Source organism: Nycticebus coucang, chromosome 8 (assembly GCF_027406575.1).
Source record: "Nycticebus coucang isolate mNycCou1 chromosome 8, mNycCou1.pri, whole genome shotgun sequence".
NCBI lineage: Eukaryota > Metazoa > Chordata > Mammalia > Primates > Lorisidae > Nycticebus > Nycticebus coucang.
Genome location: NC_069787.1, coordinates 6,235,662 through 6,263,075, shown reverse-complemented (window position 1 = coordinate 6,263,075; position 27,414 = coordinate 6,235,662). Strand labels below are relative to the sequence as shown.

At 38.6% G+C, this 27,414-nt stretch overlaps 1 protein-coding gene across 9 annotated transcripts in view; it reads right to left on the bottom strand.

Moving 5' to 3' along the window:
- The window catches only part of TMCC1 (transmembrane and coiled-coil domain family 1), a 272,181-nt gene that overhangs the window by 184,606 nt on the left and 60,161 nt on the right, over nucleotides 1-27,414 (bottom strand). Inside the window, exon 1 of one of the 9 annotated variants that reach the window (XM_053599174.1) lies at nucleotides 8,420-8,436. The exons of the other annotated variants lie outside the window; for them this stretch is intronic. The gene's annotated coding sequence lies outside the window, so the exon portion shown is untranslated. Of the gene's footprint in view, nucleotides 1-8,419; nucleotides 8,437-27,414 lie in introns of those variants that run through there. 9 annotated transcript variants of the gene reach the window in all.

Below are 27,414 nucleotides of genomic sequence, written 5' to 3'. Positions count from 1 at the left end.
GACATCCCCCGAGGGGGAGGGAGGGGGGAGGTGGGTAGAGGGAGGGGGATTGAAAGGATCACACCTGTGGCGCATCTTACAAGGGTACATGTGAGCCTTGGCAAATGTGGAATATAAATGTCTTGGCAAAGTAACTAAGAAAATGCCAGGAGGGCTATGTCAACTAATGAGATGAAAATATGTCAAATATTCTATGAAACAAGTGTATGGTGCCCCATGATCATATTGATGTACACAGCTATGATTTAAAAAAAAAAAAAAAAAAAGACCTAGTGCATCTTTGGGAGCACACCTTAAAATAAGACACTGTCTTATTTTCGGGGAAACAGGGTCCTAGCCCTGCAGTGACAGCACATTTAGATACCAAAAGCTACACTACTCAGCAGTTGGATATATGCTGTTTTCTGTACCAGCCAAAGTCTGGTAGAAAAAAAAAAAGACATCCCCCAGGCATATCATAATTAACTTCACTAAAGTTAATATGAAGGAGAAAATTCTGAAAGCAGCCAGACGTAAGAAATCCATTACCTACAAAGGGAAGAATACTAGAATGACTGCAGATCTCTCTGCTGAAACTTTTAAAACCAGAAGAGGATGGTCATCGACTTTTAATCTGCTAAAGCAAAATAACTTTCAACCCTGGATCCTGTATCCAGCTAAACTGAGTTTGATTTATGATGGAGAAATTAAATACTTTAATGACATTCATATGTTGAAGAAATTTGCCATAACCAAACCAGCTCTTTAGGATATTCTCAGACATATCCTCCATAATGACCAGCCCAATCCTCTACCACAAAACTCATTCAGAAACTTTTGATGAAACTCCAACTTCCACAGTGGCGAAAGGATTAAAAATGTCCACTGGATGTTCAAAAAACTCGATACACAAAATCTTACCAGACTTATCAATATTCTCCATTAATGTGAATGGCTTAAACTGTCCTCTAAAGAGGCACAGGTTAGCTGAATGGATACAAAACTCAAGCCAGATGTTAGCTGCATACAAGAGTCACATCTTACCTTAAAAGATAAATATAGACTCAGGGTGAAAGGACGGTCATCCATATTTCAGGCAAATGGTAATCAGAAAAAAGCAGGTGTTGCAATTCTATTTGCAGACACAACAGGCTTTACACCAACAAAAGTAAGGAAGGATAAGAATAGTCACGGGCAATACTCATATGATGAGATTTCAATTATTAATATTTATGCACCCACCAAGAATACACTTCAATTTATAAGAGAAACTCTAACAGACATGAGCAACTTGACTTCCTCCAGCTCCATAACAGTTGGAAATTTCAACATCCCTCTGGCAGTATTGGATAGATCCTCCAATAAGAAGCTGAGCAAATTAATTTTAGATTTAAACCTAACCATCCAACATTTGGATTTAGCAGACATCTACAGAACGTTTCATCCCAACAAAACTGAATACACATACTTCTCATCAGTCCACAGAACATACTCCAAAATCGATCAAATCTTAGGGCACAAGTTTAACCTCAGCAAATTTAAAAAAATAGAAATTATTCCTTGCATCTTCTTGGACCACCATGGAATAAAAGTTGAACCCAGTAACAACAGGAATCTGCATACTCACACAAAAACATGGAAGTTAAATAACCTTATGCTGAATGATAGCTGGGTCAGAGATGAGATTAAGAAGGAAATTGCCAAATTTTTGGAACAAAACGACAATGAAGACACAAATTATCAGAACCTCTGGGATACCGCAAATGCAATTATAAGAGGGAAATTTATAGCACTGCAAGCCTTCCTTAAGAGAATGGAAAGAGAGGAAGTTAACAACTTAATGGGACATCTCAAGCAACTGGAAAAGGAAAACATTCCAACACCAAACCCAGTAGAAGAAAAGAAATAACCAAAATTAGACCAGAATTAAATGAAATTAAAAACAAAAGAATTATAAAACAGATCAATGAATCAAAAAGTTGGTTTTTTGAAAAGGTCAATAAAATAGATAAACCTTGGCCAACCTAACCAGGAAAAAAAGAGTAAAATCTCTAATCTCATCAATTACAAACAACAAAGAAGAAATAACAACAGACTCCTCAGAAAATCAAAAAATCCTTAATGAATATTACAACAATCTTTATTCTCAGAAATATGAAAATCTGAAGGAAATTGACCAATACTTGGAAGCACGTCACCGTCCAAGACTTAGCCAGAATCAAGTGGAAATGTTGAACAAGCCAATATCAAGTTCTGAAATAGCATCAACCATACAAAACCTCCCTAAAAAGAAAAGCCCAGGACTAGATGGCTTCGCGTCAGAAATCTACCAAACCTTTAAAGAAGAACTAGTACCTATATTACTCAACCTGTTCCAAAATGTAGAAAAAGAAGGAAGACTACTCAACATGATCTATGAAGCAAACATCACCCTGATCCCCAAATCAGGAAAAGAACCAACAAGAAAAGAAAATTATAGACCAATATCACTGTAGGATAATATTTAGAAATAAATTTATCCTACATCAAGCACATAAAGTAAATTCAGTGTGAGTTTAAAATGACATGCTTTTCTTCCAGAGGCTTAAGAGGCTTGGACCCCTCTGGGTTACTCACAGAGTTAGGCTTTTTTGGAATTGTAAAAATTCCTTAGGCCTTTTCTCTGAAGCAGTACACCCCGTGAAGCCTGAGATCCAAGGGCATGCCGCCCTTCTTCAGAGATACGGGCCAGAGGGTTGACATATGTTAACAACATATTGTCAGAGGTCTATAGGTGCTCTGCCCTGAAGGAAGGACACAGTCATTACTTCATACTGACTAAACTGAGTGAATGCTTGAAGATATTCTTCTATTAACTCTGCTCCCCTATAGCTGTTTTCGTCTTTGTGCCCTGCTCGGAAAACTAGTCACTGTTTAGAGGAAGAGATTTACTACACAAGTGGTTACATTGATATGATAAATATTTCCTTTCAAGTTAAAATTCAGCTAATAGATAATGGATGAGGTGTGTACGTGACTGGAAGAGTATAAAACTAAAACTTGGAATAAAGAACTTTGCTATATGCCATCCCATGGTGTATACTCTGTTTCTTGACTTAATAATTATAGGAGCGAGTTTACACCTACAGCAAAGCTGCTGCTCGTTCGCGTCTCGGGTCACGCAACAATCACTAATAAATACGGATACAAAAGTACTCAACAAGATCCAAACAGACAGAATCCAGCAACACATCAAACAAATTATACATCTTGACCAAGTCGGTTTTATCCCAGGGTCTCAAGGCTGGTTCAATATATGTAAATCTATAAGTATAATTCAGCGCATAAACAAATTAAAAAACAAAGACCATAAGATTCTCTCAATTGATGCAGAAAAAGCTTTTGATAATATCAGGCATCCCTTCATGATCAGAACACTTAAGAAAATTGGTATAGAAGGGATATTTCTTAAACTGATAGAGGCCATCTACAGCAAACCCACAGCCAATATCGTATTGAATGGAGTTAAATTGAAATCATTTCCACTCAGATCAGGAACCAGACAAGACTGCCCATTGTCTCCACTGCTCTTTAACATTGTAACAGAAGATTTAGCCATTAGGTAAGTAAAGGCGATCAAGGGTATCCAAATATGGTCAGATCCATATAGGGTCAAACATTCGCTCTTCACAGATGCTATGACTGTATATCTGGAAAACAACAAGGATTCTACTACAAAACTCTTAGAAGTGATCAAGGAATACAGCAGTGTCTCAGGTTACAAAATCAACATTCATAAATCAATAGCCTTTATATATACCAACAATAGTCAAGCTGAAAAAACAGTCAAGGACTCTATTCCATTCACAGTAGTGCCAAAGAAGATGAAATATTTGGGAGTTTATCTAACAAAGGACGTGAAAGATCTCTATAAAGAGAACTATGAAACTCTAAGAAAAGAAAAAGCTGAAAATTTTAACAAATGTAAAAATATACCATGCTCATGGCTGGGAAGAATCAACATTGTTAAAATGTCCATACTACCCAAAGCAATATACAATTTTAATGCAATCCCTATTAAAGCTCCACTGTCAATATGGAATCAGAAAAAACTTCGAATAGCCAACACATTATTCAGAAATAAAAACAAAGCAGGAGGAATCATGCTACCAGACCTCAGACTACACTATAAATCGATAGTGATCAAAACAGCATGGTACTGGCACAAAAACAGAGAAGTAGATGTCTGGAACAGAATAGAGAACCAAGAGATGAATCCAGCTACTTACTGTTATTTGATCTTTGACAAGCTAATTAAAAACATTCAATGGGGAAAAGTTTCCCTATTTAACAAATGGTGCTGGGTGAACTGGCTGGCAACCTGTAGAAGACTGAAACTGGACCCACACCTTTCACCATTAACTAAGATAGACTCTCACTGGATTAAAGATTTAAACTTAAGACATGAAACTATAAAAATACTAGAAGAGAGTGCAGGGAAAACCCTTGAAGAAATCGGTCTGGGCAAGTATTTTATGAGGAGGACCCCCCGGGCAATTGAAGCAGCTTCAAAAATACACTACTGGGACCTGATCAAACTAAAAAGCTTCTGCACAGCCAAGAACACAGTAAGTAAAGCAAGCAGACAGCCCTCACAATGGGAGAAGATATTTGCAGGTTATGTCTCCGACAAAGGTTTAATAACCAGAATCCACAGAGAACTCAAACGTATTAACAAGAAAAGAACAAGTGATCCCATCGCAGGCTGGGCAAGGAACTTGAAGAGAAACTTCTCTGAAGAAGACAGGTGCACAGCCTACAGACATATGAAAAAATGCTCATCATCTTTAATCATCAGAGAAATGCAAATCAAAACTACTTTGAGATATCATCTAACTTGAGTAAGATTAGTCCGTATCATAAAATCCCAAGACCAGAGATGTTGGCGTGGATGTGGAGAAAAGGGAACCCTTCTACACTGCTGGTGGGAATGCAAATTAATACACTCCTTTTGAAAAGACGTTTGGAGAACACCTGCCATTCAATCCTATAATTCCTAGACCTGCCATTCAATCCTATAATTCCTCTACTAGGTATATACCCAGAAGACCAAAAATCACATTATAACAAAGATATTTGTATCAGAATGTTTATTGCAGTCCAATTCATAATTGAATTGCCATTCAATCCTATAATTCCTCTACTAGGTATATACTAGAGATCTAAAAATAGATCTGCCATTCAATCCTATAATTCCTCTACTAGGTATATACCCAGAAGACCAAAAATCACATTATAACAAAGATATATGTACCAGAATGTTTATTGCAGTCCAATTCATAATTGCTGAAAAGCCCAAGTGCCCATCCATCCATGAATGGATTAATAAACTGTGGTATATGTACACCATAAAATATTATGCAGACTTAAAGAAAGATGAAGACTTTACCTCTTTCATGTTTACATGGATGGAGCTGGAACATATTCTTTTTAGTAAAATATCTCAAAAATGGAAGAAAAAGTATCCAATGTACTCAGCCCTACTATGAAACTAATTTATGGCTTTCACATGAAAGCTATAACCCAGTTATAACATAATAATAGGGGGAAGAGGGAGAGGGAGGGGAGGATGGATGGAGGCAGGGTGATTGGTGGGATTACACCTGCGGTGCATCTTACAAGGATACATGTGAAACTTAGTAAATGTAGAATATAAATGTGTTAACACAATAACTAAGAAAATGCCAGGAAGGCTATGTTTACCACTGTGATGAAAATGTGTCAAACGGTCTATAAAACCAGTGTATGGTGCCCCATGATCGCATTAATGTACACAGCTATGACAATAATAATAATAAAAAGAATTACAATAAACTTCCTATCAGAAACTTTGTAAGATATGGAGTGAGAATGTTAAAGTGCTTAGCCAAAACTGCCCACCCAGGACTGTATATCCATTGAAAATATCCTTCATAATTAAAGAAAGAAAGCCTTTCCACAGACAGAAACAGAGAATTCATTACCAGCAGACCCACACTATAAGAAATATTAAAAGAAGTTATTCAGACAGAAGGAGTATGTAAAGGTAAAAACCTTGCACCTACAAAATGAATATAAATATATAATCTTTTATTTTTCGTATCTCTAATCGCTCTAAACAATAACTGTTTAAAGTGGTAACATGTATTAAGTATATCTGGCATGTGTAAAAGTGAAATGTGTCACAACACAAAAGAAAAGAGGAAAGGACTAGGAACACACTATGACATTATTTGAACTACAGGTGAAGTAGTAAAGTACTTGAAAATAGGCTTAGCGCCTGTACCTCAAGCCACTAAGCTGCCAACCATATACACCAGAGCTGGCGGGTTCGAATCCAGACCAGACCCACCAAACAACAATGACGGCAACCAAAAAATAGCCAGGCGTTGTGGCGGGCACCTGTAGTCCCAGCTACTTGGGAGGCTAAGGCAAGAGACTCGCTTGAGCCCAGGTGTTGGAGGTTGCTGTGAGCTGTGATGCCACAGCACTCCACCCAGGGCGATAGCTTAAGGTTTTGTCTCAAAAAAAAAAAAAAAAATTTAGATAAACTCAGATTATTTTTAAATGTATGCTGTAAACCAAAGACAACCTCCTAAAACTTTTTAAAATATGGATCTTTTTAAACTTTTAAAAACTTTTAAAACTTTTTAAAATACCCGTCATGAGTGGCAAAAGAACTCCAGCCACCTCTGGCTCAGAGAACATACCTAGAAACTTCACTCCAGGGGCACAGTGAAGCAGCAGGACTCCAGAAGCCAACAAGGAAGTTTGTAGCTAAGAGAACTTGCACAGAAGGCAAGTGCTCAGGTATGGGCAGAGGCCAGCCAGACGGTCCTCCCATGAAGGACTATAAACAGAAAAGGGATGTCATGCAGTTTTTGGATTTTAGACTGAGCTGTTCTCAGGAGCTGCCTTGGAAGGGCGAGAGAGCTGAGGCAGCACCCAGCAGCCAGGATCTCCCATAGACTTGGGTAGTAGCAGGATACCATCATTGTGGGAAGGCCACGCCGGAGGAACAGTCCACAGAGTCCTACTGTGTGGCCGGCTCTAGTGTACATCCTCAGCTTAGGCAACCATCCTTGGGGTGCCCCTGAATGGCCCCCTAATGCCCAGGAAGGGCACTTTGTTGTCAGAGGTCACTGTTTGATGTGCATCCTAAGAAATCTGGCAAGAGCTTCAGGACCTATTCCCACAGGGACCAAATGTTGACAAAACCACCAAGACCTGATTAAAGGCAAATAAATAAGGAAGATAGGATCAGGTCTCCTCTGCAACTAGACAGTAGCTTCCAGGCCTCATCTCATTCAGCAAAACCAACATGTATGTTCACTGTCTCCTAACATCACAGCACTATCTAGTGTCCAGGAAATATACTACACACACACACACACACACACATATTTTTTTTTTTTCATTTTTTTGCTCCTGTTCTCAATTTTTTTTACATAGTTTTTGTTGTTGTATTTTTCCTTTGGTTTAATTTAATTGTAGTTTTATTTTTCCATTTTTAATTTCTTCAATAGCAATGGCATCTCCATTTTGATTACAGTTTTTCAGCCCCTTTTATTTTTTTTCTTGTTTCCCTTTTTTTCTCTCTTTTCATAGAGATTTTTCTACTTTTCTCATGTTTCCCATATAAATTTCTAATACAACAACTAAGAGATATCCCTTTCCCCCTTCGTCATCTATAACTGTACTTTTAATTATCTGTATCTATTTTTATTATTTTTTTCCATTTGGCTGAGGGCTGGGGGTTCATGATTATGGTCTGGCTCAAGGAGGCAATGAGCTCATGGACTAGGATATCCTTCTAGCTTCAGCCTTTGGAAAGACGGTATCAGTATATCCCCACTGCAACATACTGCTGATTTTTTTCTATATTTGGCAGAGGTGGGGGTCTTGCTTTTGCCCAGGCTGGCAAAGACCTCCTGACCTTGAGGGACGCACCCAGCTCGGCCCCCTAAAGTCCTAGAGTTATGGGTGTGGATCAAAGCACCCTTTCAAATGCCACCATTTCTCCTATTCCTCTTTATCTCTCCTTTTTCTCCTCTTTTCTTAATTCTTTCCTTTCGCCCCTCCCCCCTTTTTTCTTTGTTGTCTTCTTTCTTGCCTCCTTCTCACTGTTTACCCTTCTCTTCCTTTTGGCCTTATACCAAAACGTTACTTCAACATCTAAGCTCAGAGATAGGTAATTTAAAGTAAAGTAGATAGTAACAAGAAAAAGTAGGGGAAGGAAGTGAAAAAGAAGAAAACACACAAGGAGGAACCAACAGAAAAATTGTGGCAACAAGAAAAATCAAAACAGAGCGACACCCCGCTCCTAAGGGCTCAGGAGGTAGCTAGTGCAGAAGATTCTACCTATAAAGAATTAATGGAAATGACAGAAAGGGAATTTAAAATATGGATGGCAGGGCGGCACCTGTGGCTGAGTGAGTAGGGCACCGGCCCAATAGACCAAGGGTGACAGGGTTGAAACTGGCTCCAGCCAACTTGCAACAACAAAAAAAAAGCCTGTGGAAGGTGCCTGTAGTCCCAGGTAATCAGGAGGCTGAGGCAAGAGACTTGGCTAAGCCCGAGAGCTGGAGGTTGCTGTGAGCTATGATACCACAGCACTCTAACAAAGGCAACAAAGCAAGGCTCTGTCTTAAACAATAAATAAATAAATGAATAAATATAAAATATGGATGGCAAAAACGATAAAGGGAATTGACAAGAAAATGGAAAATAATCAAAAGGAAATCCAAAACAGAACCCAAAAATGGACAAAGATATGAAGAATGTAGAAAGGATATGGTAGAGCTTAAGAAATTGAGTCAAACAGAGAACTTAAATATCCAGTAGGAATACTCGGCGCCTGTGGCTTAAGCGGCTAAGGTGCCAGCCACATACACCTGAGAAGCAGGTTCAAAACCAGCCCAGGCCCACCAAACGACGACGGCTGCAACCAAAAATATAGCTGGGCATTGTGGCAGGCGCCTGTAATCCCAGGTACTTGGGAGGCGGAGGCAGGAGAATCGCTTGAGCCCAGAGTTAAAGGTTACTGTGATCTGTGACGAGGGTGATAAAGTGAGACTTTGTCTCAAAAAAAAAAAAAAAAAGGAGTGAGAGCAAGATGGTGGGCAAGTAACAGCTTCCCTGCAACTGGGAACCGTGAGTCTGGGGGGATAAGACTCCAGGCATTTCTGGCTGGTGGGAAATGCCTATAATCATCCCTTTGAGGATAAAGGGAGTCAGCGAGAGACTTCTGGACCCCAAGAGGAAGACAAAAACAGTGGAAAACTGGAAAGTGGTTGTGTGTTCAATTGGTCTAATCCCGCCGGCAGCTATAAGTACAGCAGCAGTGAGACTGCAAACCAGAAAGGCCTTACCTCTGAACTGTTTTGGTGTTTTTGGACTTGGCACTCGGTTGAATTGCCTTGGGGAGAGCTTGAGCAGGAGTGTGGAGAACTTTGGGCATTGTCTAAGGCCCCAGACTAAGCCGCTGAGCCGGATGTAGCAAATAGTGTTCAGCTCTGGGCCACAGGGACCCATTGTGAGCGAACTGCCCTGGCAAGCTCCACCCTCAGGGTCGCAGAGCAAGGATCGGGCGGGAGCTAGTGACCTAGTGACTGAGCAGCCTAAGGCAAGGACTGAGCCGCCTTACAGCTTTAACCCTCGGGGGCAGAGTGAGACCAGTTTTGGCACACTGGGTAAGTGGATAGCCACTTAAGCAGTGATCCCAGCGACAAGCACTTTCCTGGGAAAGCTTCTACTTAGCCAAATTTAGAAGTTTAAAGTGCCTTTTAAAAGGGCTGAAGAGAGATTTAGGGTCTCCACCCTGTGGGGTTTGAGAAATCAGTGGAAGGCTACAGTCTTAAAGGCATTGTGGTTAACATCTCATACCCCAGAAGACCACCTGTTGCCCAGAAAACATTCAACAAGATACATATACTGCTTTGTTTTTGGTTGTATTTTTGTTGTTAGTTTGTTTTTATTTTGTCATTGTTTTGTCTTTTAATTTCAACCTTTTCTGTACAGATTTTTTTCTTTTCTTTTCTGTTCTTTCCTTTCTTTATCCATTTTTCTAGTTTAAATATAATATCCATTGCTGCCTTTGTCAATAATTAGAACTTCATTTTTGCTAGTGTTTCTACCCCGATTATTAGGTTTTTCACCCAATTTCAACCCATAAACTTTTCTGTTTGCTTGTTTGGTTTGATTTATAGCATTTTTGTCTTTCCTCTCTACTTGGTGGAGGTGGAGTACCGGGTCTCATCAGGTTAGCAAAGAGCAGCTGACCTCAAGGGATCCACCCAACGGGGCACCCCCAGAGGTTGGGGATTTTTTAAGGTTGTGTCAAAGTACCCTACTGTACATCTATATTGCTCTGTCTCCCTCTCTCTGTTCCTCTCTTCTTTTTGTCAATATTCCCTTTTACAAACCTCCCTCTCCTTTCTGTATTTTCTTTTCTTTCTTGCTTGCTTATTCTTTCTTTTATCCCTTCTTGCTCTTCAACCTTCTCATCCTTCTGGTCCTGTACCAAAAGGATTCGCTGAAACCTTAGTCCACAGGCACAGGAACTTAAAGAGCAAGAGGAAGTGAAAGGAAAATTAGGGCAAGAAAACACACAAAAGAAATCACTCATGAGGAAGAATCAGCATAAAACTCCAGGCAACATGAAGAACCAGTCCAGAGCAACCCCTCCAAGGAACCATGAGGTAGCTACTGCAGAGGATTCCACCTAAAACGAAATGTTAGGAATGACACAAAGGGAATTTAGAATACACATGATGAAAACAATGAAGGAAATGATGCAAACAATGAAGGAAACAGGTAATAAAGTGGAAAATAACCAAAAGGAAATCCAAAAGCAGAATCAAATAAGAAATGAACAATATGAAGAATACAGAAAGGATATAGCAGACCTGAAGGAACTGAAGAAGTCAATTAGGGAACTTAAAGACACAATGGAAATTATCAGTAACAGGTTAGACCACGCAGAAGAATTTCAGAGGTAGGGCGGCGCCTGTGGCTCAGTGAGTAGGGCACCATATGCCGAGGGTGGCGGGTTCAAACCCAGTCCCGGACAAACAGCAACAAAAAAATAGCCGGGTGTTGTGGCGGGCACCTATAGTCCCAGCTGCTCGGGAGGCTGAGGCAAGAGAATCACGTAAGCCCAAGAGTTAGAGGTTGCTGTGAGCCGTGTGACGCCACGCACGCTACCCGAGGGCGGTACAGTGAGACTCTGTCTCTACAGAAAAAAAAAAAAAAAAGAATTTCAGAGGTAGAGGACAAAGTTCTTGAGATAAGTCAGATAGTAAAAGAGGCAGAAAAGAAGAGAGAGAAAGCAGAACGTTCATTGTCAGAATTATGGGACTTTATGAAGCATTCCAAAATACAAGTTATAAGAATCACAGAAGGGGAAGAAGAATGCCCCAGAGGAATGGAAGCCATACTAGAGAATATTATAAAGGAAAATTTCCCAAATATCACCAAAGATTTTGACACACTCCTTTCAGAGGGATATCGGACCCTAGGTCGCCTCAACTCCAACCGAGCTTCTCCAAGACACATTGTGATGAACCTGTCCAAAGTCAAGACAAAAGAAAAGACCCTACAAGCTGCCAAGAGTAAATGCCAGTTGACCTATAGGGGCAAATCCATCAGAGTGACCGCAGACTTCACTAATGAAACTTTCCAAGCAAGAAGATAATGGTCATCTACCTTTAATCTACTTAAACGGAACAATTTCCAGCCCAGAATTCTGTACCCTGCTAAGCTAACCTTTAAAATTGACAGAGAAATCAAATCAGTTACAAATATACAAGCATTAAGGAAATTCGCCACAACAAGACCAGCTCTACAGGAAATACTTCAACCTGTTCTACACACTGACCATCACAATGGATCAGCAGCAACGTAAGAATTCAGAAATTAAAGGACAGAACCTAACTTCCACACTGATGCAAAAGATAAAACTAAGCAATGGACTCTCACAAGATGAATAGAATACTACCATACTTATCAATTATCTCAATAAATGTTAATGGCTTGAATTCCCCACTGAAGAGACATAGATTGGCTGACTGCATTAAAAAACACAAGCCATACATTTTGCTGTCTGCAAGAAACACACCTCTGAGTCAAGGATTAGAAGACAATTTTTCAGGCAAATGGAATTCAGAAGAAAAGAGGAGTTGCAATCTTATTTTCAGATACATGTGGATTTAAAGCAACTAAAGTCAAAAAAGAAAAAGATGGTCACTTCATATTGGTCAAGGGAAAAATACAACAAGAAGACGTTTCAATTCTAAATATTTATGCACCCAATTTAAATGCTCCCAGATTCTTGAAACAGAACCTATTCAGTCTGAGCAATATGATATCCGATAATACCATAATAACAGGCGATTTTAACACTCCTCTTACAGAGCTGGACAGATCTTCTAAACAGAAATTAAACAAAGATATAAGAGATTTAAATGAGACCCCAGAGCAACTGTGCTTGATAGACGCATATACAACACTCCATCCCAAAGATAAAGAATATACATTCTTCTCGTCACCCCATGGAACATTCTCCAAAATTGATCATATCCTGGGATACAAAACAAATATCAACAGAATCAAAAGAATGGAAATTTAACCTTGTACCTTCTCAGACCATAAGGCACTAAAGGTGGAACTCAACTCTAACGAAAATGTTGGACCCCACACAAAGGAATGGGAATTAAACAACCTTCTGTTGAATAACAGATGGCAGCAGATGTGTTTGTGCAGCTCAAAAATAAAGATATATTAAAGGGGGGAAACACTGGTCTAAGTGACTTAAAGCAAGTTTTACTTTTGGTTGTATTTTCTTTGTATATTATAAACATTTATTTAACTTGTTGCAGTTTGAAGTAAAAAAATTTCCTAAGTGTATGCTCAAAAATAATCATTAAAATGTTTGCAGCATAGGAGCCTGTGTTATGTGACTATTTCACCATAGTCATCAGACCCAAGGGCTTAACCAGACACTTTTCATTTTTAATGATTCAGATTTATGTTTTCTGAAATTATTACATAGACATATGATTTTCTACAGTAAATGCATTTACTGAAATTAGAAGGACAGAAAAAAATATATATTCACACACTTAATTGTGAACCAACTGTTGCGTTCAGTTTTATTCTTCAGCTAGAAAAATGGCCAGTGTTTGTGTTAATTTTTTAAAAACCAGAAGCACTACTTACCATTATATTTGGAGTGATGTGTAAGTAAGGAAGTGACTATGATCTAAGAATGATTTTTGAATGCTGTGTTAGTGTAAAGTAACCTCCAGGATACAGTGTTTCCTGGTTATGAAGAACGGCCTGTATTTCCTTTTTCCAAACTCCATATCATTACTATATTTGTACACAGGTGAAAGAAATGTCATTAGGTCTGATTTAGCCAAAGGATTTTTTTAAGCAACTAAAAGCATGTTTGAAATTGCCCAGTATTTACCTGTTTAAAAGGTATATTTCCTTTCAATATTAGAAGAGACCTCCCCCACTAAAGTTAATGATTTGGGTACTGTTTTTATTTGCTGCATGAGAATGTTGTGATTATGTAATCAGAGGCAGCATTTAACTATTTCACCTTATTGTCAGCTTCACAGTTCTCTATGAGAATTAAAGTTAAAATAAAGTATAACAACAATATTAAAAAAAAAAAAAAACACACAAGCCATCCATTTGCTGTCTGCAGGAAACACACCTAGCTTCAAAAGACAAATTAAAACTCAGAGTTAAGGGTTGGAAGACAATTTTTCAGGCAAATGGAATTCAGAAGAAAAGAGGAGTTGCAATCTTATTTTCAGATACATGTGGATTTAAAGCAACTAAAATCAAAAAAGACAAAGATGGTCACTTTATATTGGTCAAGGGAAAAATACAAGAAGACTTTCAATTCTAAATATTTATGCACCCAATTTAAATGCTCCCAGATTCCTGAAACAGACCTTACTCAGTCTGAGCAATATGATATCCTATAACACCATCATAACAAGGGACTTTAACACTCCTCTTACAGAACTGGACAGATCCTCTAAACAGAAATTAAACAAAGATACAAGGGACTTAAATGAGACCCTAGAACAACTGTGCTTGACAGACGCATACAGAACACTCCATTGCAAAGATAAAGAATATACATTCTTCTCATCGCCCCATGGAACATTCTCCAAAATAATCATATCCAAGGACAAAAAACAAACCTCAACAGAATCAAAAAAATTGAAATTTTACCTTGTACCTTCTCAGACCACAAGGCACAAAAGGTGGAATTCAACTCCAACAAAACCATTCAACCCCAAAGGCATGGAAGTTAAACAACCTTCTGTTGAATGACAGTTGGGTGCAGGAAGAAATTAAACAGGGAATCACTAACTTCCTTGGGCATAACAACAATGAAGACACAAGCTATCAAAACCTGTGGGATACTGCAAAAGCAGTTTTGAGAGGAAAATTTATTGCTTTAGATGCCTACATTCGAAAAACAGAAAGAGAGCGCATCAACAAACCTCACAAGCCGTCTTATGGAATTGGAAAAAGAAGAACAATCTAAGCCTAAACCCAGCAGAAGAAAAGAAATATCCAAATTTAAATCAGAGATCAATGAAATTGAAAACAAAAGAATCATTCAGAAATTTAATGAAACAAGGACTTGGTTTTAAAATAGATAAACCTTTGGCCAGACTAACTAGAAATAGAAAAGTAAAATCTCTAGTAACCTCAATCAGAAATGATAAAGGGGAAATAACAACTGATGCCACAGATATACAAAAGAGCATCTCTGAATACTACCAGAAACTCTATGCCCAGAAATTTGACAATGTGAAGGAAATGGATCAATATTTAGAATCACACCTTCTCCCTAGACTTAGCCTGGAAGAAACAGAGCTCCTGAAAAGACCAATTTCACGCACTGAGATCAAAGAAACAATAAAAAAGCTTCCAACAAAAAAATGCCCTGGTCCAGATGGCTTCACACCAGAATTCTATCAAACCTTCAAGAAGAGCTTATTCCTGTACTGCAGACATTATTCCAAAAAATTGAGGAGGAAGGAACCTTCCCCAACACATTCTATGAAGCAAACATCACCCTGATACCAAAACCAGGAAAAGACCCAACTAAAAAAGAGAACTTCAGACCAATTTCATTAATGAATATAGATGCAAAAATTCTCAACAAAATCCTAGCCAATAGATTACAGCTTATCATCAAAAAAGTCGTATACATCATGATCAAGTAGGTTTCATCCCAGAGATGCAAGACTGGTTTAAGATACACAAGTCCATAAACATTATCCACTGTATTAATAGAAGCAAAAACAAAGACCATATGATCCTCTCAATAGATGCAGAAAAAGCAGTCGATAAAATCCAGCATCCTTTTCTAATTAGAACACTGAAGAGTATAGGCATAGGTTGCATTTTCTTAAACTGATCGAAGCTATCTATGACAAACCCACAGCTAATATTTTACGGAATGGAGTAAAACTGAAAGCTTTTCCTCTTAGAACTGGAACCAGACAAGTTTGTCCTCTGTCACCATTACTTTTCAATACAGTGCTGGGAATTCTAGCCAATAAATTAGGCAAGACAAGGAAATGAACGGCATCCAAATGGGAGCAGAGGAGGTCAAACTCTCCCTCTTTGATGATGACATGATCTTATACTTAGAGAACCCCAAAGACTCAATCACAAGACTCCTAGAAGTCATCAAAAAATACAGTAATGTTTCAGGATATAAAATCAATGTCCACAAGTCAGTAGCCTTTGTATACACCAATAACAGCCAAGACGAGAAGCTAATTAGGGACACAACTCCCTTCACCATAGCTTCAAAGAAAATGAAATACCTAGGAATATACCTAACAAAGGAGGTAAAGGACTTCTATAAAGAAAATTATGAAATCCTAAGAAAGGAAATAGCAGAGGATATTAACAAATGGAAGAACACACCATGCTCATGGTTGGGAAGAAACAACATTGTTAAAATGTCTATACTTCCCAAAGCAATCTACCTATTCAATGCCATTCCTATTAAAATACCAACATTGTATTTTCAAGATTTGGAAAAAATGATTCTGCATTTTGTATGGAACCAGAAAAAACCCTATAGCTAAGATAGTTCTTAGTAATAAAAACAAAGCCGGGGGCATCACCATACCAGATTTTAGGCTGTACTATAAAGCCATAACGGTCAAGACAGCATGGTACCAGCACAAAAATAGAGACATAGACATTTAGAATCAAATAGAAAACCAAGAAATGAAACTAACATCTTACAAACACCTAATCTTCGAAAAACCAAACAAGAACATACGTTGGGGGAAAGACTCCCTAGTCAATAAATGGTGCTGGGAGAACTGGATATCCACATGTAAAAGACTGAAACTGGACCCACACCTTTCTCCACTCACAGGAATTGATTCAAGATGGATAAAGGACTTAAATTTAAGGAATGAAACAATAAAAATCCTCAAAGAAAGCATAGGAAAAACACTGGAAGATATTGGCCTGGGGAAAGACTTTATGAAGAAGACTGCCGTGGCAATTTCAACAACAACAAAAATAAACAAATGAGACCTCATTAAACTGAAAAGCTTCTGTACAGCTAAGGAGACAACAACCAAAGCAAAGAGACAACCTACACAATGGGAAAGGATATTTGCATATTTTCAATCAGATAAAAGCTTGATAACTAGGATCTATAGAGAACTCAAATGAATCCACATGAAAAAAAGCCAACAATCCCATGTATCAATGGACAAGAGACATGAATAGAACCTTCTCTAAAGAAGACAAATGGCTAATAAACATGAAAAAATGCACATCATCCCTAGTTATTAGAGAAATGCAAATCAAAACCACCCTGAGATACCATCTAATCCCAGCAAGAATGGCCCACATCACAAAATCTCAAAACTGCAGATGCTGGCGTGGATGTGGAGAGATGGGAACACTTTTACACTGCTGGTGGAACTGCAAACTAATACAGTCTTTTTGAAAGGAAGTACAGAGAAACCTCAAAGCACTCAAGCTAGACCTCCCATTTGATCCTGCAATCCCACTGCTGGGCATCTACCCAGAAGGAAAAAAATCCTTTTATCATAAGGACACTTGCATTAGACTGTTTACTGCAGCTCAATTTACACTTGCCAAAATGTGGAAACAGCCTAAATGCCCACCAAGCCAGGAATGGATTAACAAACTGTGGTATATGTACACCATGGAATACTATTCAGCCTTTAAAAAAAATGGAGACTTTACATCCTTCATATTAACCTGGATGGAAGTGGAAGGCATTATTCTTAGTAAAGCATCACAAGAATGGAGAAGCCTGAATCCTATGTACTCAATTTTGATATGAGGACAATTAAGGACATGGTGGGGGTGGGAGTGGGGGAAGAGGAGAGCAGAGAGAGAAGAAGGCAGGAGGGGTGGGGAAAGGAAGAGCAGGGAGGGAAGGGGGTGGGGCATTGGTGTGTGCCACACCTTTTGGGGGCAAGACACAATTATAAGAGGGACTGTACCTAACAAATGCAATCAGTGTAACCTGGTTTCTTGTACCCTCAATGAATCCCCAACGATAAAAAAAATTTTTTTCAAGTAAATAAAAATAAAATATACCATTATCAGAATTTATGGGTATAACTAAAACAGTGATTTAAAAAATTATTCTTAAATACATCTGATATCAGGAACGATGACCAAGGCTGGGAATAGTGGCTATTATCTGCAATTCTAGCACTCTGAAAGGAAGGGGTGGGAGGATCCCTAAGCAGCCTGAGCAAGAGCAAGATCCTGTCTCTACTAAAAACAGAAAAATTAGCTGGATGTTGTGGCAAGCACCTGCAATCCTACCTACTTGGGAGGCTGTGGCAGGAAGATTGCTTGAGCCAAGGAGTTTGAGGCTGCTGTGAGCTAGACTGATGCCAAGGCACTCTAACCTGAGGCAACAGACTAAGAGACCATATCAAAAAACAAAAAAAGAAGAAAAAAAAAGAAAAGACCTAAAATCAATAACCTAAAGCTTTTAATTTAAGAAACTAAAAAGAAATCAGAGCAAATTAAACCTAAGTTAAACACAAGGAAGGAAGTACAGTAGAACCTCTATAAATTGATCACCCAAGGGACTGTAGCAAACTGGCGAACATACAGAGGTGGTCGATATAAGGAACTAGGCCTACTGTACTGATATACATACGTGTGGCACATGTCCCATCTATGCAAATTAGGTCAATTTAAGGAAATGTTCACTGTAGGGAGATGGTCAACTATGGAGGCACTACAGTGTTTAATAAACATTGAGTAGAAATCAATGAAACTCACAAAAGAAACACAATAGAGAAAAACCAATGAAAGCAAAAGATTATTAAAATAGATAAAAATTCTAGGCAGACTGGGCGGTGCCTGTGGCTCAAAGGAGTAGGACGCTGGCCCCATATGCCAGAGGGGGCAGGTTCAAACCAAGCCCCTGCCAAAAACTGTGAAAAAATTTTTTTAATATTTTTATATTTTACATATACATGTGTTAATTAGGTTTCCATTTTTTTTTTGCCTTCACAAAATTAAAAAGACTTAAAATTTAATAACAATAACAATGTTTAAGATAAGGATTAGAGGGCAGCACCTGTGGCTCAGTGAGTAGGGCGCCAGCCCCATATGCCGAGGGTGGCGGGTTCAAACCCAGTCCCGGCCAAACTGCAACAAAAAAATAGCCGGGCGTTGTGGCGGGCGCCTGTAGTCCCAGCTGCTCGGGAGGCTGAGGCAAGAGAATCACGTAAGCCCAAGAGTTAAGAGGTTGCTGTGAGCCGTGTGACACCACAGCACTCTACGGAGGGCGGTACAGTGAGACTCTGTCTCTACAAAAAAAAATATATAAAAAAAAAGATAAGGATTAGAAACAAAAACCTTATAAAAAAATGAATGAACATAAATACATTCAGAAAAGGAATCAGACAATTGCTACATCAAAATATTAAGCAATAATAATAATAATGATGATGCAAAGAAAGTAACATTCACATTGTCAAATAAGAATATGTCTATTATAGAATGCTATGACTCTGAGATTCAGTATGGAGTCATCAGTTAACTTAGTCTTCTTTTTTAAGTATCAAGAAATAGACAACTAATATTTATAAATAAAAATAAAAGATAATTTCAAAAAACAGATCATGCTAAATCTTCTAGACAATAAAAGAAGAATACATCAAAATCCTTCTATAATCAACCATTCACTGTTTGTCATTTGCAAGAAACAGGACTGGCTGGGCTCGGTGGCTCATGCCTATAATCCTAGCACTCAGGGAAGCTGAGGTAGAACACTTGAACTCAGGAGTTTAAGACCAGCCTAAGCAAGAGTGCTCTACCAGAATAGAAAAAATTCTATTTTTTCCACTAAAAATAGAATTAGCCAAGTATTGTGGCAGAAGCCTATAGTCCCAGCTACTTGGGAGGCTGGGAAGAGGATAGCTTAAAACCAGGAGTTCAAGTTTACTGAGAGCTAGGCGGAGGCTATGGCACTCTAGCCTGGGCAAGAGATTGAGACTCTTATCTCCTCCCCCCTCCCCAAAAAAAAGAAGAAGAAGAAAGATACAGGAAAAAACACTCGAAATAAACATGTTACAATTCAACATGTCTTCAGTGTGTCAAATTTTGTTCAAATGCCCCAGAGTCAACCTTAAATATCCCTAGAGTACATAGATGAACATAAGGTACAGAATTGAAACTCAGGCATGTTTTTCAGATTATAAAAACATCTCTAATTTAAGCTTTCTCCTTCACTGAAGGTCATCTGAGATGGTTTCAGTGGTAACAAATACTTTATGCTTTGCTATACTGAAAATTTATTCAACAGTTCTTGAAGTCATTATGTTTCCTTATGCTTCTATTTTATAAGGGGCAACATTTTTCCAGCTACCACCTAAAGGAATTCATGACTGAGCACGTCTTTTACCAACTATTTATACTCAAATCATTTCATTTAAACAAACACTATTAACTCAGCACATAGATAAAAAAACCTAACAGTTGGAACAGAAATGCAAAAGATACAATCGAGTTAGGTGGGCATTTACTACTTTGAAGAATGCTCTCTCCTCAGTCATGAATATTGTTTTTATTAAATTTCCTTAGTTTACTCTCATCAATGTGTCCAAAGAGGGCCTTACAAAAGCAAATAACTACAAAAAACTGGTAGATAACAGTGCCTTTAACCAAACAGGCGCTAATGAATTAGCAAGTAAACATGAGAATACAGAAGACAATATTATAGTAAACTGAGAAATATGGCCAAGTTAGACACCCAGTGAGAGAGATATTTCACAAGTAATTATTTTACTTGACTTCTACTTATTCTCCATCTTTGAAGACATATACTCACATTAAGTGCTCAGAAATATATTGTGCTGATGGTCCTCCCAATGATAACAAATTTGTTCTTCTCACCAAGTACACTCAAGGTACCCTTCATAAGTCTGCCTTCTTTCACTAAAGGTAATTATGCATATTTCAAAATACATCCATGTCACTAAGAATATCAATTGTTCTTTTTTTACTACCGATTAATATTCCATTGTATAGATATACCAAACTTTGTTTATCCATACACTTGAGGGACATATGGACAGTTTTTAGTTATTACTAATAAAGATGCCACGAACATTCCTTTACAAGTCTTTTGTATGGACATATGCTCTCTTTTCTCTTGGATAAATACTAGAAATGGAATGGATAAGCTGTAAGACATGCTATTTAACTTTTAAAGAAACTGTCAATTGTCTTGCAAATTAGTTGTTCCGTTTTACATTCTGATGGGCAGTGTATGAGAGTTCCAGATGATCTCACATTCTTGCCAACATGTAACCAATCCTTCTAATTATAGCTGTTCTAGTGAGTGTGTAGTGGTATCTCTTTATGGTTTGAATGTATAATGACTTATGATGTTGAGTATCTTTTCATGTGCTTATTTGACATCCATATATTTCTATTCTTTGATGAACTTTCTGTTCAAGTTTTTTGTCTTCTATAGAGTTGTCTTTTTTTCATTTAATTAAGGCTTGTCAAGTGAAGCAGTAGTAGTAGAGAAGGAACAAAGAACTCTGTTAACTGTTTGAGATCAATTAGTTGTTTATACCACTGCACTTGGACAAGCCTGTCTTATGAGAATTCTTTATATAGTCCAGATACACAACCTCTGGCAGATACATTTTTTTTTTTTTTTAGAGATAGAGTCTTACTTTGTCGTCCTCGGTAGAGTGACATGGTGTCACACGGCTCACATCAACCTCCAGCTCTTGGGCTTAGGCAATTCTCTTGCCTCAGCCTCCCGAGTAGCTGGAACTACAAGTGCCCACCACAAGGCCCGGCTAATTTTTTGTTTTGGTTTGGTCGGGGCCAGGTTCGAACTGGCCACCCTCAGTATATGGGGCCAGCGCCCTACTCACTGAGCCACCGGTGCCGCCCATGTCAGATACGTTTTTATAAACATTTTCTCCCAGTCTGAGGATTATCTTTTCATTTTCTTTTTGCTTTTCTGTAGCAAAAAATGTCAAGCAATTTTCTTAATAGTGTCTTTAAAAAACCAAAAAGTTTTAATTTTGATGAAATCCAACTGAGTGATTATTTTTCCCTTTATACATCATGCTTTTTGTGGTTTAAGAAATCTTTACCTAGCCCGAGGTTACTAAGATTTTTGTCCCATATTTTCTTCTAGAAGTGTTATGGTTTTAGCTCCTATAGTTAGGCCTATGGTCCATTTGAAGTCAACTTTTATACATGATGTGAAGTAAAGGTTGAGGTTCTTTTTGTATGTGTATGAATCACCAATTGTTCTAGCACCACTTGCTGAAAACAGTGGATATTCACAGAATAAAAATAATTCCACTGCTGGGTAGCACCTGTGGCTCAAAGGAGTAGGGCGCCGGCCCCGTATGCCAGAGGTGGCGGGTTCAAACCCAGCCCCAGCCAAAAACTGCAAAAAAAATAAAAATAAAAATAATTCTACTTCCAATCTTTTCAATGCTTTACCTTACTTTAAGTAAGTCTCTGGCTTAAATTCTATGATCCATCATCATAAACATTCCCTTGCACACACTTGAGAATTTCCTTGGCTGTCTTCTTCCTAGCAAAACTAGCCCATACCTGACACTTAAGGTTGAAACTGACAAGAAAAAAAAACACACAATGCTCACCAACAACACCTTAAATTCAGGTCCTCTAAACTCCAATGGGCATTTCTTTCTATTCTGTAATCCTACATTTTTCTAGTCTATTTACTCCCTCATTCTCACAGAGGACTGTTTTCATACTTAGCTCTCTTCAAATCCAATATCCCTTCTCTCCTGCCCTCATTCTTCTAATGACCTGGCTTCTTACATCACTGAAATATTCTGTTATTACGGTTCCCTCCCCTATTAATTGAAAATCTTTAAACAAATTATTTGTTCTCTCAAGTGGGGGTTAAAATACCACCAATCCCATAGTGTTACTGTTCAGAATCAAAGAGATTTATACATAGAAAGCACTTAATATATTGCCTGGCACAAAGTAAACAGATACTCAAGGGTTAGCAACTAATTTTTTTTTTACTGCCACTACTACTACTATTCAATGTGCACCATATCATCATCATAAAATAAATTTAGCAGAGTAAGAAATAAAAAGGATTATACTTATTGCATTTTTATATATTTATAAATACATACATATACAACCATATATACATATGTGTGTGTGTATATATATATGTATCCATTAGGAAGAATTACGTTTTATGCAAAATTATAAGTCCTATTTCAATTAACACTTAGATTAGGTATCTTTTGAAAAATATTAATAATTTACCAAAATATTTGTTTCTTTCTTAAAGATGGATATAAAAATCCGTGACAAAGTGTAAATTCTAATAGAAAAAAAATGTGAATGTTATAATTGGGAAGACTAGACAGCAGAATATATTTCTGAGCACTTAACATGAGTATATTACTTCAAATCATGTTCTTAAAATTACACTATTTAAATATGGAATATCCCATTATTTTGTTGGTCCTTTCAAATAATTCAACTAAACAAATGTTTGAATGCCTTAAAAATGTAAGACATTGTACTATTCTAGCTGGCTCAACAGAACTTAGGAAATAATTCTGTTTCTCTCCTTTATGTTCCTAAAACCAGGAGAGTAAGCTTATTTTATATCTAACACTGAAGTTAATAATAACAATTTGGGCCAGCCTAAGACATAGATATTTAATTTCAAATTTGCCTTTCTATCACAAAGAATCCCTCTGTGAAATAACTTACCTCTAAAATACTGGCATTTCCTGCTGAGATAAGGCAAACGCTTAATCACTGAACTGCATTCACAGAATATTAAGCCAGTGAACTTAGCGACCTGTCCAGGAGTAGGGTTTCTTTTTTTTTTTTTTCCTCCTGAGCAATCTATACAACAGTTTTCCAAACAATATTCTTAATGCATTCATTCACAGAATCACTACTCAGAAGCATGTAAATAAATCAGTGCACAGCCCCGGCCATCCAAACATGTTTTGACAGATCCAAGCCAACCAACTGCAAAGCTTCTGAATATGCACACCCCACGGGCCTATGTGGTACCAGCCTATGGCTCCAATGTATGTTCCTTTCCTTCTTGGAGGTCTTGTTTTAGCTTTAGATGAAAGAAAAATAAAGCCATCATTTGAGTGGATCAAACTTTCAGCAGAGTAAAAGAAAAAGATTGTCCTATAGACTCCTTCAAACAAGCATCTGCTTAGCAGAAAACAGGCAACTTAGTCAGAAAAGACAATACAATATAAACTCAGTATATTTAAAATTATTTTAAGGATCAAATGAATAAGAAAGTATTTAGATATACTACTTTCGTCAAATTTTACGACAACTATTACGATGGCTGCTATTAAAAATAAAATAAAATAAAATCAGAATATAGACAGGTATGGTGGTTTACTCCTGTAATCCTAGCACTCTGGAAGGCTGAGGCAGGAAGATAGCTTGAGCTCAGAAGTTTAAGACCAGACTGAGCAAAGTGAGACCCCATCTCTACTAAAACTAGAAAAATTAGCCAGGCATCCTAGCAGGCACCTATAGTCTCAGCTACTCAGAAAGCTGAAGCAGGACCATTTGATCCCAGGAGTTTAAGGTTGCTGTGAACTAGGCTGACACCACGGCACTCTAACCTAGGCAACAGAGTGACTCTTGTCTCAAAAAAACGAACAAAAAGAAAAAAAAAAAACCACCAGAATAAAAGTGCTGGCAATAATATACAGAAACTGAAACCTTTGTGCAATGTTGGGAAGAATAAAAAATAGTATAGCCACTGAGAAAAACAGTATTAAGGATGCCAAAAACATTAAAAATAGAATTACCATATGATCCAGCAATTCTACACCCAAAAGAACTGAAAGCAAGGTCTCAAAAGGGATGGTTATACCCATGTTCAACAGCAATATTTTATTCACAAGAGCCAAGATACGGAAGCAACCCAAGTGACCATTAATGGTGAATGAACAGGCAAAATGGGTTATATAAACACAATGTTATTCAGCCTTAAAAAGTAAGGAAATTCTGGGCGGCGCCTGTGGCTCAGTGAGTAGGGCGCCAACCCCATATACCGAGGGTGGCGGGTTCGGACCCACCCCTGGCCAAACTACAACAAAAAAATAGCCAGGCGTTGTGGCGGGTGCCTATAGTTCCAGCTGCTCGGGAGGCTGAGGCAGGAGAATCGCCTAGGCCCAGGAGTTAGAGGTTGCTGTGAGCTGTGTGACGCCACGGCACTCTACCGAGGGCAATAAAGTAAAACTCTGTCTCTACAAAAAAAAAAAAAAAAAGAAAAAGGAAGGAAATTCTGTAATACCTAGTATATTACAATATAGAAGAACCTTGAGGACATTACAATAAGTAAAATAAGCAAATCACCAAAAGTCAAATACTTTATGACTCCACTTATATGAGATACTTAAAAGTAGTCAAAATAATAGAGACAGAAAGTCATGGGGAGGTGACTGTGGCTCAGTGAGTAGGGTGCCGGCCCCATATACAAGGGGGTTTGAACCTGGCCCCGGCCAAACGGCAACAACAAGTAGCCAGGCACTGTGGCGGACACCTATAGTCCCAGCTACTCGGGAGGCTGTGGCAAGAGAATCACCTAAGCCCAATAGCTGGAGGTTATCGTGAGCTGTGACACCACAGCACTCTACTGAGGGTGATAAAGTTCTCTCTGCCTCTAAAAAAAGGAAACTCATGGACTAGGAGGAGGGAGAAATGGGAAGATACTATTTAACTGTTGTGTACAGAGTGTTTGTTGGTTTTACAAGCCAAAAAGAGCTATGGAGATGGATGGTGGTAATGATGGTTGCACAACATCATGAATGTATGTAATACCACTGAACTGCACACTTAAAAATAGTTATGATAATAAATTTTGTAATAGGTAACCACAATTTTTAAAACCTAAAAAAAATTTTTTTTAAATTATAAACCAGCTAGCATAAGGAATAGCTAATCCAGCAATGTGGAGGCCAAGGCAGGAGGATCACTTGAGGTCAGGAACTTGAGACCAGCCTAGGTAACACGGTGAAACTGTCTCTATAAAAAACAGGAAAAATTAGGCGGCAACTGTGGCTCAGTGAGTAGGGCGCAGGCCCCATATGCCGAGAGTGGCGGGTTCGGACCCAGCCCCGGCCAAACTGCAACAGAAAAATAGCCGGGCGTTGTGGCGGGCGCCTGTAGTCCCAGCTGCTCGGGAGGCTGAGGCAAGAGAATCGCGTAAACCCAAGAGTTAGAGGTTGCTGTGAGCTGTGTGATGCCACAGCACTCTACCCGAGGGTGGTACAGTGAGACTCTGTCTCTACAAAAAAATAAAATAAAAAAATAAAAAAAAAAAACAGGAAAAATTAGCCAGGTGTGGTGGTATATCCCAGCTACTTGGGGAGCTGAGGCAGGAGGATCACTCGAGCCCAAGTCTGAGATTAAAGTGAGCTATGAGGATGCCACTGCACTCTAGCCTGGGCAACAGAACAAGACCCTGTCTCAAACAAACAAAAAAAATTACCTGGGTGTGATGGCACACTCCTGTAATCCTAGCTCTAAAGGAGGCTAAAGTAGGAAGAGCACTTGAAGCCAGGAGTTAGCAAGGCTACAGTGAGCTATGATTGCACCAGCCTAGTCAAAAGAGAAAAACTTTTGTCTCTTAAAAAAAAAAACAAAGGCTCAGCACCCGTAGCACAATGGTTACGGCACTAGCCACATACACCAAGGCTGGCGGGTTTGAACCCAGCCCGGGCCTGCTAAACAACAACAACTGCAACAACAACAACAAAAAATAGCCAGGCATTGTGGCGAGCACCTGTTGTCCCAGCTACTTGGGAGGCTGTGACAAGAGAATCACTTACGCCCAAGAGTTAGAAGTTGCTGTGAGCTGTGACACCACAGCCTGTACCAAGGGTGACATAGTGAGACTATGTCTGAAAATAAACAAACAAAAAAACCTACAGCTCAAAGCAAACAATATCTATTTTTTGTTTGTTTGTTTTTTTGAGACAGAGTCTCAAGCTGTCGCCCTGGGTAGAGTGCTGTGGCTCACAGCAACCTCAAACTCTTGGGCATAAGGAAGCAATTCTCCTGCCTCAGCCTCCCAAGTAGCTGGGACTAAACGTGTCCGCCACAACAGCAGGCTATTTTTTGGTTGTAGTTGTCATTGTTGTTTGGTGGGCCTGGGCTGGATTTGAAACCACCAGCTCCAGTGTATGTGACTGGCACCCTAGCCACATGTGCCATAGGCGCCAAGCCCAAACAATATCTATTTTATTTTTCTGTTCATGTTGAATCCATTAGATGACACACTTCTGAGCAATGAGATTAGTTTAGTCTTAACATTTTATACATTTCTTGAATAAAAACAGAAGACTTATAGAAGAAGAGGGAATTACTAGGAAAGAGAAATATACTATTACCTATTGCAAATATCAATTAATAATGTGTAGCCTTAATTATTTGCCAACACACAGAAAACATAAGCAGAATAGCATTTCTGAGAAGCATTAAAATTATGGATTCAATCAATCATTCATTAAGTGTCATTCAATACTTACTCTTTGGTTAAAACTGCAGTGTGTACCAAAAAAATATAAAAATCTAAAGGATAGGGAAGGCTTGGCGCCTGTGGCTCAAGCAGCTAAGGCGCCAGCCACATACACCAGAGCTGGCAGGTTCAAATCCAGCTGGGGCCTGCCAAACAACAACTACAACCAAAAAGTAGCTGGGCGGGTGCCTGTAAGGCTGAGGCAAGACAATCGCTTAAGCCCAGAAGTTGGAGGTTGCTGTGAGCTGTGATGCCACAGCACTCTACCCAGGGTGACAGCTTGAGGCTCTGTCTCAAAAAAT